The following is a 12,397-nucleotide window of genomic DNA, read 5'->3' on the forward strand; positions in this document are numbered from 1 at the left end:
TGCCATTAAATTCAAATTGATAATAAAATTTCGTAGCAATAGAGGGCCTATATTCAAAACCCTCTATCTTGAAAAACACAACTTTTCAAGAGAGCCAAAACACTGTTTTTTTTGCGTATTACTTCAGTTATTAAAATTCGGTATTTTAAAGCAACTACTGAATTTCACATATATTTGGTGTTTAAAATTTTGCATTATTGTGGACTTTATGATAGACAGAGGGTTTTGCTTTTCAAAAATATTCAATGTGTATGTATGTATGAAATGATCAGATAGAGGGTTTGGCACTTTAATATAAATTAATTATTTAGATTTCATTTATGCCATCTGTAAGTTTTTAACGTGATTTATTTAATACATTTTTATTTATTTAAGATAGCGTCTAATAATACAATATTAAACAAAAAATTATAGAAAAATGTTTTTATTTTGCTTTTGAAATTAGATTCAAAAGATTATTTGAAAATATTTTTTTTTTGAAGAGATAGAGGCTTTTGCATTCAGAAAAAATATTTGTGTAAGATAGAGAAATAACAAAAACGCAAAAAAAAACATGTTTGTTATAAAATTTACACCATATATGAAGGCTGTTTAACTGAACATTTTACCATCAAAAAGTAATTGAAAATCAAAGATAGAGGGCTTTGAAAATAGGCCCTCGATATATAATTAATCATGCAACGGTATATCGCCTTTTAAGAAATGTGAACAAGAAAAATGCATATTATTCTGATCCACAATGATAACTATTGTAATATCGAGGTCTTTAGAACCTTAGTTTTATTATTTGATAAGGATTCCAGGAGAAGACCAAAAAGTTTCATATATAGCAGACCTTCGGGCGAACGCTGTGCTAATTTCAACCCATGGACATGATGATACTTTCAAACAAGAAAACTATTGAAATAATTCGTAAGGTTTCCAGGAGATGATAAGCTTCGGATAGAATTGTTTCTAATAAGGAAGCAGTTTGGTTTCGCTATTTCAACACTATTTGATGTCTTATAATGTCAATGGACTGATTCCATGGAGCTAATTCTCGCGCATTTGTATACGAAGTACTTAAACTTATACAAATGTGGAAGTTTTTTATCTTATTCGATATCGAATAAAATATGTAGATATTTATAATGATTGTGCTCGATAGCGAGCTAGTTTTTAATCGAATGCAAATAAGCGTTCGAAATTTATTTCGATTACGAATGCGAGAATTTGTCCCCAGCTAAATGATATTTTAAAGCATAAACAAAATAATACTTAATCCTTAATCTAAGTTAGAAAAACCACTGTGCCACATTTTTATTTAACCTCATACCACACTACATATACCTACATACATACATTCAATCACTTTTTCTATTACTCCGCAAGTCAGTCAGTCAGTGAGCCAGCCAGTCATTTCATTCACATTCACTACAACACAACTTCGAACGCTTACAACATAAACTTTATTATTTTTATGCATGTAGACACTGGCTCACACAGTATGATGCCTTTCAGCTAAATAACACATACTAAAACGGAAATTGCATACAATGCGTTGACGTGCCACATTACCGTGCCACATCAAATATGCCTCAAGTTAATATTCTTTGTTTAGTACGAATGAGCATAAAACGTACTGCAACGAGGATGATGATGATGACGACGTTTTTGTTGTAGATATGCAAGTGTTTGCATGTCTTGTTTTTGAAAGCTGGCCAAAAGTGTGAGTGCAAATGTGTCCAGGTGGAGAGTGAGAAGAGTGTATGTTAATGTCGTTGTTGCAAGTGTGAGAGTGCTATAATATAAACCTTTTGTATTTTACCGTGCCTTCATATTCATAGTATTTGTATAGACGAATATTCATTGTAGGAGTTTGTGTATATTAAGTAATACAGCAAATGCATTGTCTTATAAAACAATATATGTATATATAAATTAGCACCACCTCGTCTCTGTCTTGCCATGCTTTCCCCACACCACCCCCCTAACTTAAGATTACGAGTATCACTTGTAAAGCTCCTTGTGATGCACTTTTGTTTTATGTATTTTTATAATTTTGACTTTAGAACAAAACACATCACCTTATAAAATATGTATACAAGTACTGTACACTTGTACCTTATGTGTACAATATTTTAGTATGCAGTAACTCGTACTCGAACAAAGTCCTCTTGCTTTTGTGTTTTATTCATTCTCTCACTCATTCATTCAGTCTTTCAGTCAGTCAGTTAGTGAGTTAGTTACTGCATGCATAAATTATATGCATACACATGTGCCGTTTTGCATATTAATCATAATATTTTCTGACCCTAATTGCAGTTAATTTCATTTTCATTTCCTTTACTCTCTGAATGAGTTTATTTTATGTGCAAGTATCTGAACTCGAACAAGTATAAAATATTCAATTATCTTTCATTATTTTACATGTTTACAATGTACTAGTTCGTACCTTGGGGCCAAGTGAGGGTTCATAATTTATATTGGTAAGTTGGCGTTATTGTTGTTATGGGCTTCACTCCTAAGATTTTCGGGAAGGTATTCCTCATATATCATTTATTATTCGAGGAAAGAAGAATTTTCATTTTAACAATTTAATAATATACCAAGATAAGCTGCAAGTAATGCTAGAAACAAAGTTGTATCGTTTGATAATCGGTTTGTATAATGATAGTTAGCCCTTTAATAAAATATTTCAAGCACGTCAAATAGCCTATCTTTGCAATCACATATAATTTAAATAAGACACAAGTTACTTTTCTATTGATTACATAGAGACACCAAAGTGACAATTGACTTCACGCTAGTTTACCTGGGATGTATAAAGTAACCATATCTTTTCCCTATGTTACAAAGAACTTATCCATGTCTAGTGACCCAAAAATATATAACGCCGATTTGATCAGGCATTAGCTGTGTAATTTTCATCAATTCCACTAACATCTTTTGGCATACCTTCCCCTTTTCAGTTAGATGGATGTTTTATGTGCGTATGTGTATGTCTGTAGTATGCCTGCCTTTATAAATTTATTTAATTTATCAATTTTCTAAAATCCCCTTAAGATATTTTACAACTGAGGCTAATTGGTTTATTTTACTTATTTATATTTGAATTTATGCATTTTAATAATTCATCGTATTAAGACAGTTTGATATAAAATGAAATTGGATTTTGAATAGATTGAAATTATGTAGCTGTGGTAGGAGAATAAAGAACGTGCTTTTAAAGGGGTCATAATTGGAGCTGGTGGCAAATATTAGCAAATAATTCTGGGGGAATATATTGCAAAACAAATAACTGCAGATTAAGTTAAGCAACTGTACAAAAACTGCTAGCCAGCTGGTGATAAAATTTGGGATTTGAGTAATTCTCTTGGTCTACGGCATCATAATTCAGCAAAGTCTCTTATCTATATTGCTTATATGATTTTTAAAGTCTTTAAAGGTTTGAATTCCCAGTGTTTTGGGTTCATATAATTGTCCTTGTATAACAAATAAATCTAGAATTTATTTATAGATTAAGGAAGGAAAAATAAAAATATAACATAGTTGGGGGTAGTGCACTAATTTTTAACTATCACTAATAGTTAGTGGTAGTGTAAAATATTTCACTAATTTTTTTAATGTTTAGTGATGAGTTGAAAAATATAAGCCTCACTCAATAATAGTGATAGTGTAATTAAAATTTTTTAACTAATAATATTTTGAAAATAGTTAAAATATTTTTTTGCAGCCTAATGAAATAATTTTTTCTACACTAAAATTTTTAGTTAAAAAAATATTCCTGCACTATTTTTTTCAACAAAGAAATGTTTTACTCTATTCATAGTTTAAGTTAATATATTTAAGGAAAAAACGTAAAAGCGGTATATAAATATACAAATTACAATAAAAAGAGAAATAAGCAATTACACATAAAATAATTAGCGACTATTGGCTTTAAGTAAAACAAGCTTTTCGAAGTTCGAATCACTTAATTTATTTCTCGGAGGAGAATCCACCATTCCACTAAAAGAAAATAAACGCTCTACTGGAGCAGAAGAAGCCAAAGGCGTGTTAAATTTAAAAAACATTTGCCTTATTATTGGATATTTTTTGAGACTGCAAATATCAGTGTCCGAGCTTAAAAGGAATGCACGTATTTCACTATGCCATCTTTCTGAACAAAGGTTGAAGGTCCTAATATTGAAGATGTTAATAACTTTTTCACTTACTGTCAATTTCCCCAAAATCTAAGAATCCTACATTATCAGTGTTTTTTTGTGTTATTATTTCTTCGGATGCTGAAAACCACTTTGAAGCTTGCTCAACAAACATCTGTATATTTAATATTCTAGTTTAAACTGGAATAACTTCACGATCACTAATTTTGAATATATTAGTGCAAAGAAAATTATTGAAGCTTTTTTTTAGTTATTGTTAAATTTTTTAACTATTTGAGTTTAGTGCTTATTTCTACACTACCACTCAATTGATTTATAGTTAAAAAAATATCACTATCACTAAAAAATATTAGTGATAAAAATATAAGCTTCACTACCACTAAAGCTGATTTTATTAGTTAAAACTATATTTTTTAAATAATATTTAGTGCTAGTGAAATGTTGATTGCACTCAACATTTAGTGCACTACCCCCAACTCTGAAATATAATATGTGGTATGTTCCTATCTGGACCTACTTGCCGCCTTTGAGGGACCCTCAAGTTAGTAAAATTATACAGCATATTCAGAGGGCTGCTGCGGAACGCACAAAAGAAGAACATTGCTAAGACTCAGTTATGAATTGGGATCATTCTTTAACTTTTCAAAAACATAAATTAGTTTATATTTACCGACAGATATTCAACACATTTCCAAGTATGTTTACCTATAGGTTGAAATGTAAACAGATAATGAAGGAAAATTAACGTCGTTCCTCTTAAGATTTTTAATACTATTTGGAGAACACCAAACAAGAAACGCATGGAGCGAGACAAAGAAAGGTCTAGGGGATTTTACACCCATAACTATTATTATTTCGTAGATCAAAAACTAAAAATCATTTCCACCTATATGTTACAAAGTATATCTTAAAACAAGTAAAAAATCATATCCTACACCAAGTAAAATAGCAAAAACATTTTTCTTTTAAAATTTCAATAATTTATATTTTTGAGTGAATTTCGGAAGTGGGCCTTATATGGGGGCTATGACCAATTATGGACCGATCACCATGAAATTAGGTCGTGTGATTTATGTCTATATTAAAGTTTACTATGTTTTATGCACGTTAAAGTGATTTTCGGAAGCGGGTCTATATGGGAGCTATGACTAATTATGGACCGATCGTAACAAAATTTGGTGACATGAATTTTGTGTATATAAAACTTATTTGGAGCGGAATTTGTGGAGATAAATATATAAATTAAACATTTATGACCGATAAAGTCCAATTTCGGGAGGACATTTGTATGGGGCTAGGTGAAATAATGGACCGATTTCAGCCAGTTTCAATAGGCTTGGTCCTTGAAAATAATATGTACCAAATTTCATCGAAATATCTTCAAAATTGCGACCTGTACTCTGCGCACAAAGTTTACATGGACAGCCAGCCAGCCGACCAGACGGACGGACGGACATCGTTTAATCGACTCAGAAAGTGATTCTAAGTCGATCGGTATACTTTAAGGTGGGTGTTAGACTAATATTTTTGGCCATTACAAACATCTGCACAAACGCATTATACCCTCCCCACTATGGTGGTGTAGAGTATAAATATCGACTTCTTATGCCTCACCACAAACATTCCAACACTATTACTGGTAGGCGCTATTAAAACTTACAGAAACATTGAGGATATTGTAAGATTTGTGAATAAGCTTACGAGCTTCATAACTGAAGCTACTGCGAATACTTGCACCAACTCTGTAAGAAGAGGTAATGGACGTCCACCCAGGTGGTCACCGGAAATAACGGATTGCAGAAGGATATGCTAAGAGATCTTTAAATAAATTCAAAAATCTGGTCAGTAACGCAAAGCGGAAATCATGGACTAGCTCCTCAGAGACTAGCCGCTCTATCTAAATCTTCAGCCGTTCAAGGCAACATCCAAAAACAGGACGGTAGATGGACCACTGGTGGACTTGAGACATTTGAAGTACTCATGGACACTCATTTTCCGGGAAGCTTGCCAATATATGCGGCATATGAATCCCAACAGCATAATCGGACTTCATCCTCAACTGAGATTAAAGAGGATAAGCTACTCTGGGACATATGGAGCTTTGATTCATACAAATCTACAGGCCCCGATGGTATTATACCGGCGGACCTGCAAAACAACGCAGACCTAAGACCATGGCTGATAGCAATTTAAAACGCCTGTCTCTCATGGTCCTACATACCCAATAGTTGGACATATTACCTCAGACCTAAAAGTCTTACCCTCTTAGATCATTAGAGGGATAGCTTCATACATTTTTTTGCAAAATTATAAGGAGTGGTAGTAGAGCATTGAAATTTGGCACCGAGAATTATGTGGACTAAATGAAGAAAACAATTTAATTTTATCAAAATCGACCACGCATCACCGACCATTTTTTCACATAAAATTATTTATATCCAAGCAAAAGTCTAGAAATCTGGTACATACATTTATTGAAACAAAAAAGGAAAGCATGCCGAGTTTCAATTAAATCGGTCACGCCCACCGCCCACGAAACCCATACATAGATAAGAATTGTTTTGATATTTCGTTTATTGTTCGACAAAAAATATTAAGTTTTCATCCTGTTCCGAAAATTTCCGAAAACTATTTTTTCTTTTAATCGAAACAAGACAATCAAACTTTTCATTTTATTAAAAAAACAGCTTGGAGGAAAGTGGGGCAACATTTTTTTTTCTCCATGGAAAATCAAAAATAAAATAATTTTTAGAGGCTTATAAATATGGCTATATCTTCTTAACGGTTTATGATATCCCCATAATTTTTTTTTGTATTTATGGAGAAATGCTATATTTTTCGAATATGTTAAAGTTAAATGGTATTATTAGGAAAATTATACATAAATAAACCACTGAATTGCGTGAAAATATAAGTAAATTTTTGCTAACACCCTTGCATGGACTTACTTCAATTTTTAAAAAAAAAATTTAAATTTTTCTTAAAAATATCAGTGTAAATTTCATCTTAAAACATTTCTCTACAAAACTGCATCATTTGATTTTTGAAATTAAGTGTTTGAAAAATTGACTTTTTGACACCAAAATGAATCTGTGTGACGGTTTCAGGGATTCACCTGTTCACAATATCGCAATAACTGGAAACGGAACTCGAAATACTAAATCGATGCAAAACTGAATTTTACTGTTCTCAATGAGGACTAAGATACCTAATTTTACGCTACCCCGACTGAGAGGAACCGAATTGTCGCCCTCTGATAGTTCAAAATACTTGGGCAGGAAATTATTCTGGAAACTCAACATTGCGGCAAGAGCATCTAAGACCATGACACAAGATGGGGTATTAGACCATGGACCGTGAACTGGCTAGTCGACACAGTTAATAAACCGATACTATTCTACGGCGCCTCTTTATGGTGAAAGGTAATGGATAGAGCCTCTAAATGTATACTCTTTGAAAGGGTATTGAGAAGTACGGGAATCCTTATTTTTGCTCTACTGAACTGGGCATGCTTGCATAATAGGAAATATTCAAAATCTTCCAGATCATATTGATTACTGCACCCCTAGACCTTTTTTCCGTCGGTTTTTCAATACCGTCCAGTATGGAAACTCATGATAGTCTCTCCCTTGGCTTAATGGGGCTAGAAAACTATACGAATGGGTCCAAAAAATGGGATAATTTTGGATAAGAATGTTCTATATATTCTCAAATGGATGCAGTATTCTTCAGGCCGAAGCTTCGGTCATTAGGAGAGCGGCCAACTGGCTTTGATATTACATGATATCTGGTAGGGATATTCGTATATATACTAACATTAAAGCTGCAATCAAATCGCTGGTAGGTGAATATAAAACATCGATTATAGTATAGGAATACCGGGCATACTTAAATGAAATGGCAAGACATTCAATGGTTGTACATGAACACAGGAATAATGAAGGCAATTGTATTGCTGATAACTTCGCGAGGATAGGAACCGCTGTCGACGTGTAAACAACGGATAAATAATGCATACTATGAACTTGCCCAAACAAGATGGAGTAACGAATCTACCATAACGAGGATGATATGGCCTGTATTACACTGTAAACTCAGCAATATAGAAGCATTGCAATTTCGTACCCATGCTGCAAGACTTGGGCTGCCTCACCACGACTTCTGTAGGAGTTTTCAAAATGAGAGGGAGGAAGATACCATCTCATACTTTTTTTGTAATTGTCAGTCATTGGGTGATCTGCGTACCAGGCTTTTAAAGGAAATATCCTTTAACAAATATCCTTTAACAATGGGGGCTATGACCAATTATGGACCGATCACCATGAAATTAGGTCGTGTGATTTATGTCTATATTAAAGTTTACTATGTTTTATGCACGTTAAAGTGATTTTCGGAAGCGGGTCTATATGGGAGCTATGACTAATTATGGACCGATCGTAACAAAATTTGGTGACATGAATTTTGTGTATATAAAACTTATTTGGAGCGGAATTTGTGGAGATAAATATATAAATTAAACATTTATGACCGATAAAGTCCAATTTCGGGAGGACATTTGTATGGGGCTAGGTGAAATAATGGACCGATTTCAGCCAGTTTCAATAGGCTTGGTCCTTGAAAATAATATGTACCAAATTTCATCGAAATATCTTCAAAATTGCGACCTGTACTCTGCGCACAAAGTTTACATGGACAGCCAGCCAGCCGACCAGACGGACGGACGGACATCGTTTAATCGACTCAGAAAGTGATTCTAAGTCGATCGGTATACTTTAAGGTGGGTGTTAGACTAATATTTTTGGCCATTACAAACATCTGCACAAACGCATTATACCCTCCCCACTATGGTGGTGTAGAGTATAAATATCGACTTCTTATGCCTCACCACAAACATTCCAACACTATTACTGGTAGGCGCTATTAAAACTTACAGAAACATTGAGGATATTGTAAGATTTGTGAATAAGCTTACGAGCTTCATAACTGAAGCTACTGCGAATACTTGCACCAACTCTGTAAGAAGAGGTAATGGACGTCCACCCAGGTGGTCACCGGAAATAACGGATTGCAGAAGGATATGCTAAGAGATCTTTAAATAAATTCAAAAATCTGGTCAGTAACGCAAAGCGGAAATCATGGACTAGCTCCTCAGAGACTAGCCGCTCTATCTAAATCTTCAGCCGTTCAAGGCAACATCCAAAAACAGGACGGTAGATGGACCACTGGTGGACTTGAGACATTTGAAGTACTCATGGACACTCATTTTCCGGGAAGCTTGCCAATATATGCGGCATATGAATCCCAACAGCATAATCGGACTTCATCCTCAACTGAGATTAAAGAGGATAAGCTACTCTGGGACATATGGAGCTTTGATTCATACAAATCTACAGGCCCCGATGGTATTATACCGGCGGACCTGCAAAACAACGCAGACCTAAGACCATGGCTGATAGCAATTTAAAACGCCTGTCTCTCATGGTCCTACATACCCAATAGTTGGACATATTACCTCAGACCTAAAAGTCTTACCCTCTTAGATCATTAGAGGGATAGCTTCATACATTTTTTTGCAAAATTATAAGGAGTGGTAGTAGAGCATTGAAATTTGGCACCGAGAATTATGTGGACTAAATGAAGAAAACAATTTAATTTTATCAAAATCGACCACGCATCACCGACCATTTTTTCACATAAAATTATTTATATCCAAGCAAAAGTCTAGAAATCTGGTACATACATTTATTGAAACAAAAAAGGAAAGCATGCCGAGTTTCAATTAAATCGGTCACGCCCACCGCCCACGAAACCCATACATAGATAAGAATTGTTTTGATATTTCGTTTATTGTTCGACAAAAAATATTAAGTTTTCATCCTGTTCCGAAAATTTCCGAAAACTATTTTTTCTTTTAATCGAAACAAGACAATCAAACTTTTCATTTTATTAAAAAAACAGCTTGGAGGAAAGTGGGGCAACATTTTTTTTTTCTCCATGGAAAATCAAAAATAAAATAATTTTTAGAGGCTTATAAATATGGCTATATCTTCTTAACGGTTTATGATATCCCCATAATTTTTTTTTGTATTTATGGAGAAATGCTATATTTTTCGAATATGTTAAAGTTAAATGGTATTATTAGGAAAATTATACATAAATAAACCACTGAATTGCGTGAAAATATAAGTAAATTTTTGCTAACACCCTTGCATGGACTTACTTCAATTTTTAAAAAAAAAATTTAAATTTTTCTTAAAAATATCAGTGTAAATTTCATCTTAAAACATTTCTCTACAAAACTGCATCATTTGATTTTTGAAATTAAGTGTTTGAAAAATTGACTTTTTGACACCAAAATGAATCTGTGTGACGGTTTCAGGGATTCACCTGTTCACAATATCGCAATAACTGGAAACGGAACTCGAAATACTAAATCGATGCAAAACTGAATTTTACTGTTCTCAATGAGGACTAAGATACCTAATTTTACGCTACCCCGACTGAGAGGAACCGAATTGTCGCCCTCTGATAGTTCAAAATACTTGGGCAGGAAATTATTCTGGAAACTCAACATTGCGGCAAGAGCATCTAAGACCATGACACAAGATGGGGTATTAGACCATGGACCGTGAACTGGCTAGTCGACACAGTTAATAAACCGATACTATTCTACGGCGCCTCTTTATGGTGAAAGGTAATGGATAGAGCCTCTAAATGTATACTCTTTGAAAGGGTATTGAGAAGTACGGGAATCCTTATTTTTGCTCTACTGAACTGGGCATGCTTGCATAATAGGAAATATTCAAAATCTTCCAGATCATATTGATTACTGCACCCCTAGACCTTTTTTCCGTCGGTTTTTCAATACCGTCCAGTATGGAAACTCATGATAGTCTCTCCCTTGGCTTAATGGGGCTAGAAAACTATACGAATGGGTCCAAAAAATGGGATAATTTTGGATAAGAATGTTCTATATATTCTCAAATGGATGCAGTATTCTTCAGGCCGAAGCTTCGGTCATTAGGAGAGCGGCCAACTGGCTTTGATATTACATGATATCTGGTAGGGATATTCGTATATATACTAACATTAAAGCTGCAATCAAATCGCTGGTAGGTGAATATAAAACATCGATTATAGTATAGGAATACCGGGCATACTTAAATGAAATGGCAAGACATTCAATGGTTGTACATGAACACAGGAATAATGAAGGCAATTGTATTGCTGATAACTTCGCGAGGATAGGAACCGCTGTCGACGTGTAAACAACGGATAAATAATGCATACTATGAACTTGCCCAAACAAGATGGAGTAACGAATCTACCATAACGAGGATGATATGGCCTGTATTACACTGTAAACTCAGCAATATAGAAGCATTGCAATTTCGTACCCATGCTGCAAGACTTGGGCTGCCTCACCACGACTTCTGTAGGAGTTTTCAAAATGAGAGGGAGGAAGATACCATCTCATACTTTTTTTGTAATTGTCAGTCATTGGGTGATCTGCGTACCAGGCTTTTAAAGGAAATATCCTTTAACAACCTCTTCGAACTCTCTGGGAAGGAATTAAGGTGTATTAGTAAAATCAGATGGTTAAATCTCTCCAAACTATCTGGAAAGGTGAAAAGGCACCTCATAGTGAGCCCGTATTTGTACTATGATGGTCTGGGCTCTCTGAATTTCTTCTCTCCTCTAGCTCCTCTAACTTCTATCTATAATTTCTTTTATTAATCCTACTCTTTCTAAACTTATCACTCAACTTACCCCTTCCCCCTTTTTTTACTATCTCTCAATCAATGGACCCACGTGACCCCACCTAACCTACATAAACCCAGTTAGATATACCCAGTCAGTCCTCCCAGGATTTTTAATACTATTAGCACAATACCAAACAAGATTTTGTAAACTCATTGAAAAAGATTCCTATTCTATATTAGTAGCTGGTAATTCTCCTTGACATTAGAACTACCCCCGTGTAAAAACAAATTGATAATATATTTCAAAACCTGTCAGACTGCAAATGAAAAACATTAAAAAAAAACAACTTTTAAAATTATCATAATAATTATGTTATTTATCTAACATATAACTGGTGAAATTAAAAATGATAAATGATTCAACTAAATAACATAAATTTATTATTATTTTTTTTGTTGAAAAATCGCCACAAAAAAAAGTTACAGCAATATTTTTTTTTCAAAGAGTGCTTGCAAAAAGAAAAAAAAAATAAAACGCTGCCATAAAAT

This window comes from Calliphora vicina, chromosome 2 (assembly GCF_958450345.1).
Source record: "Calliphora vicina chromosome 2, idCalVici1.1, whole genome shotgun sequence".
NCBI classification, from domain to species: domain Eukaryota; kingdom Metazoa; phylum Arthropoda; class Insecta; order Diptera; family Calliphoridae; genus Calliphora; species Calliphora vicina.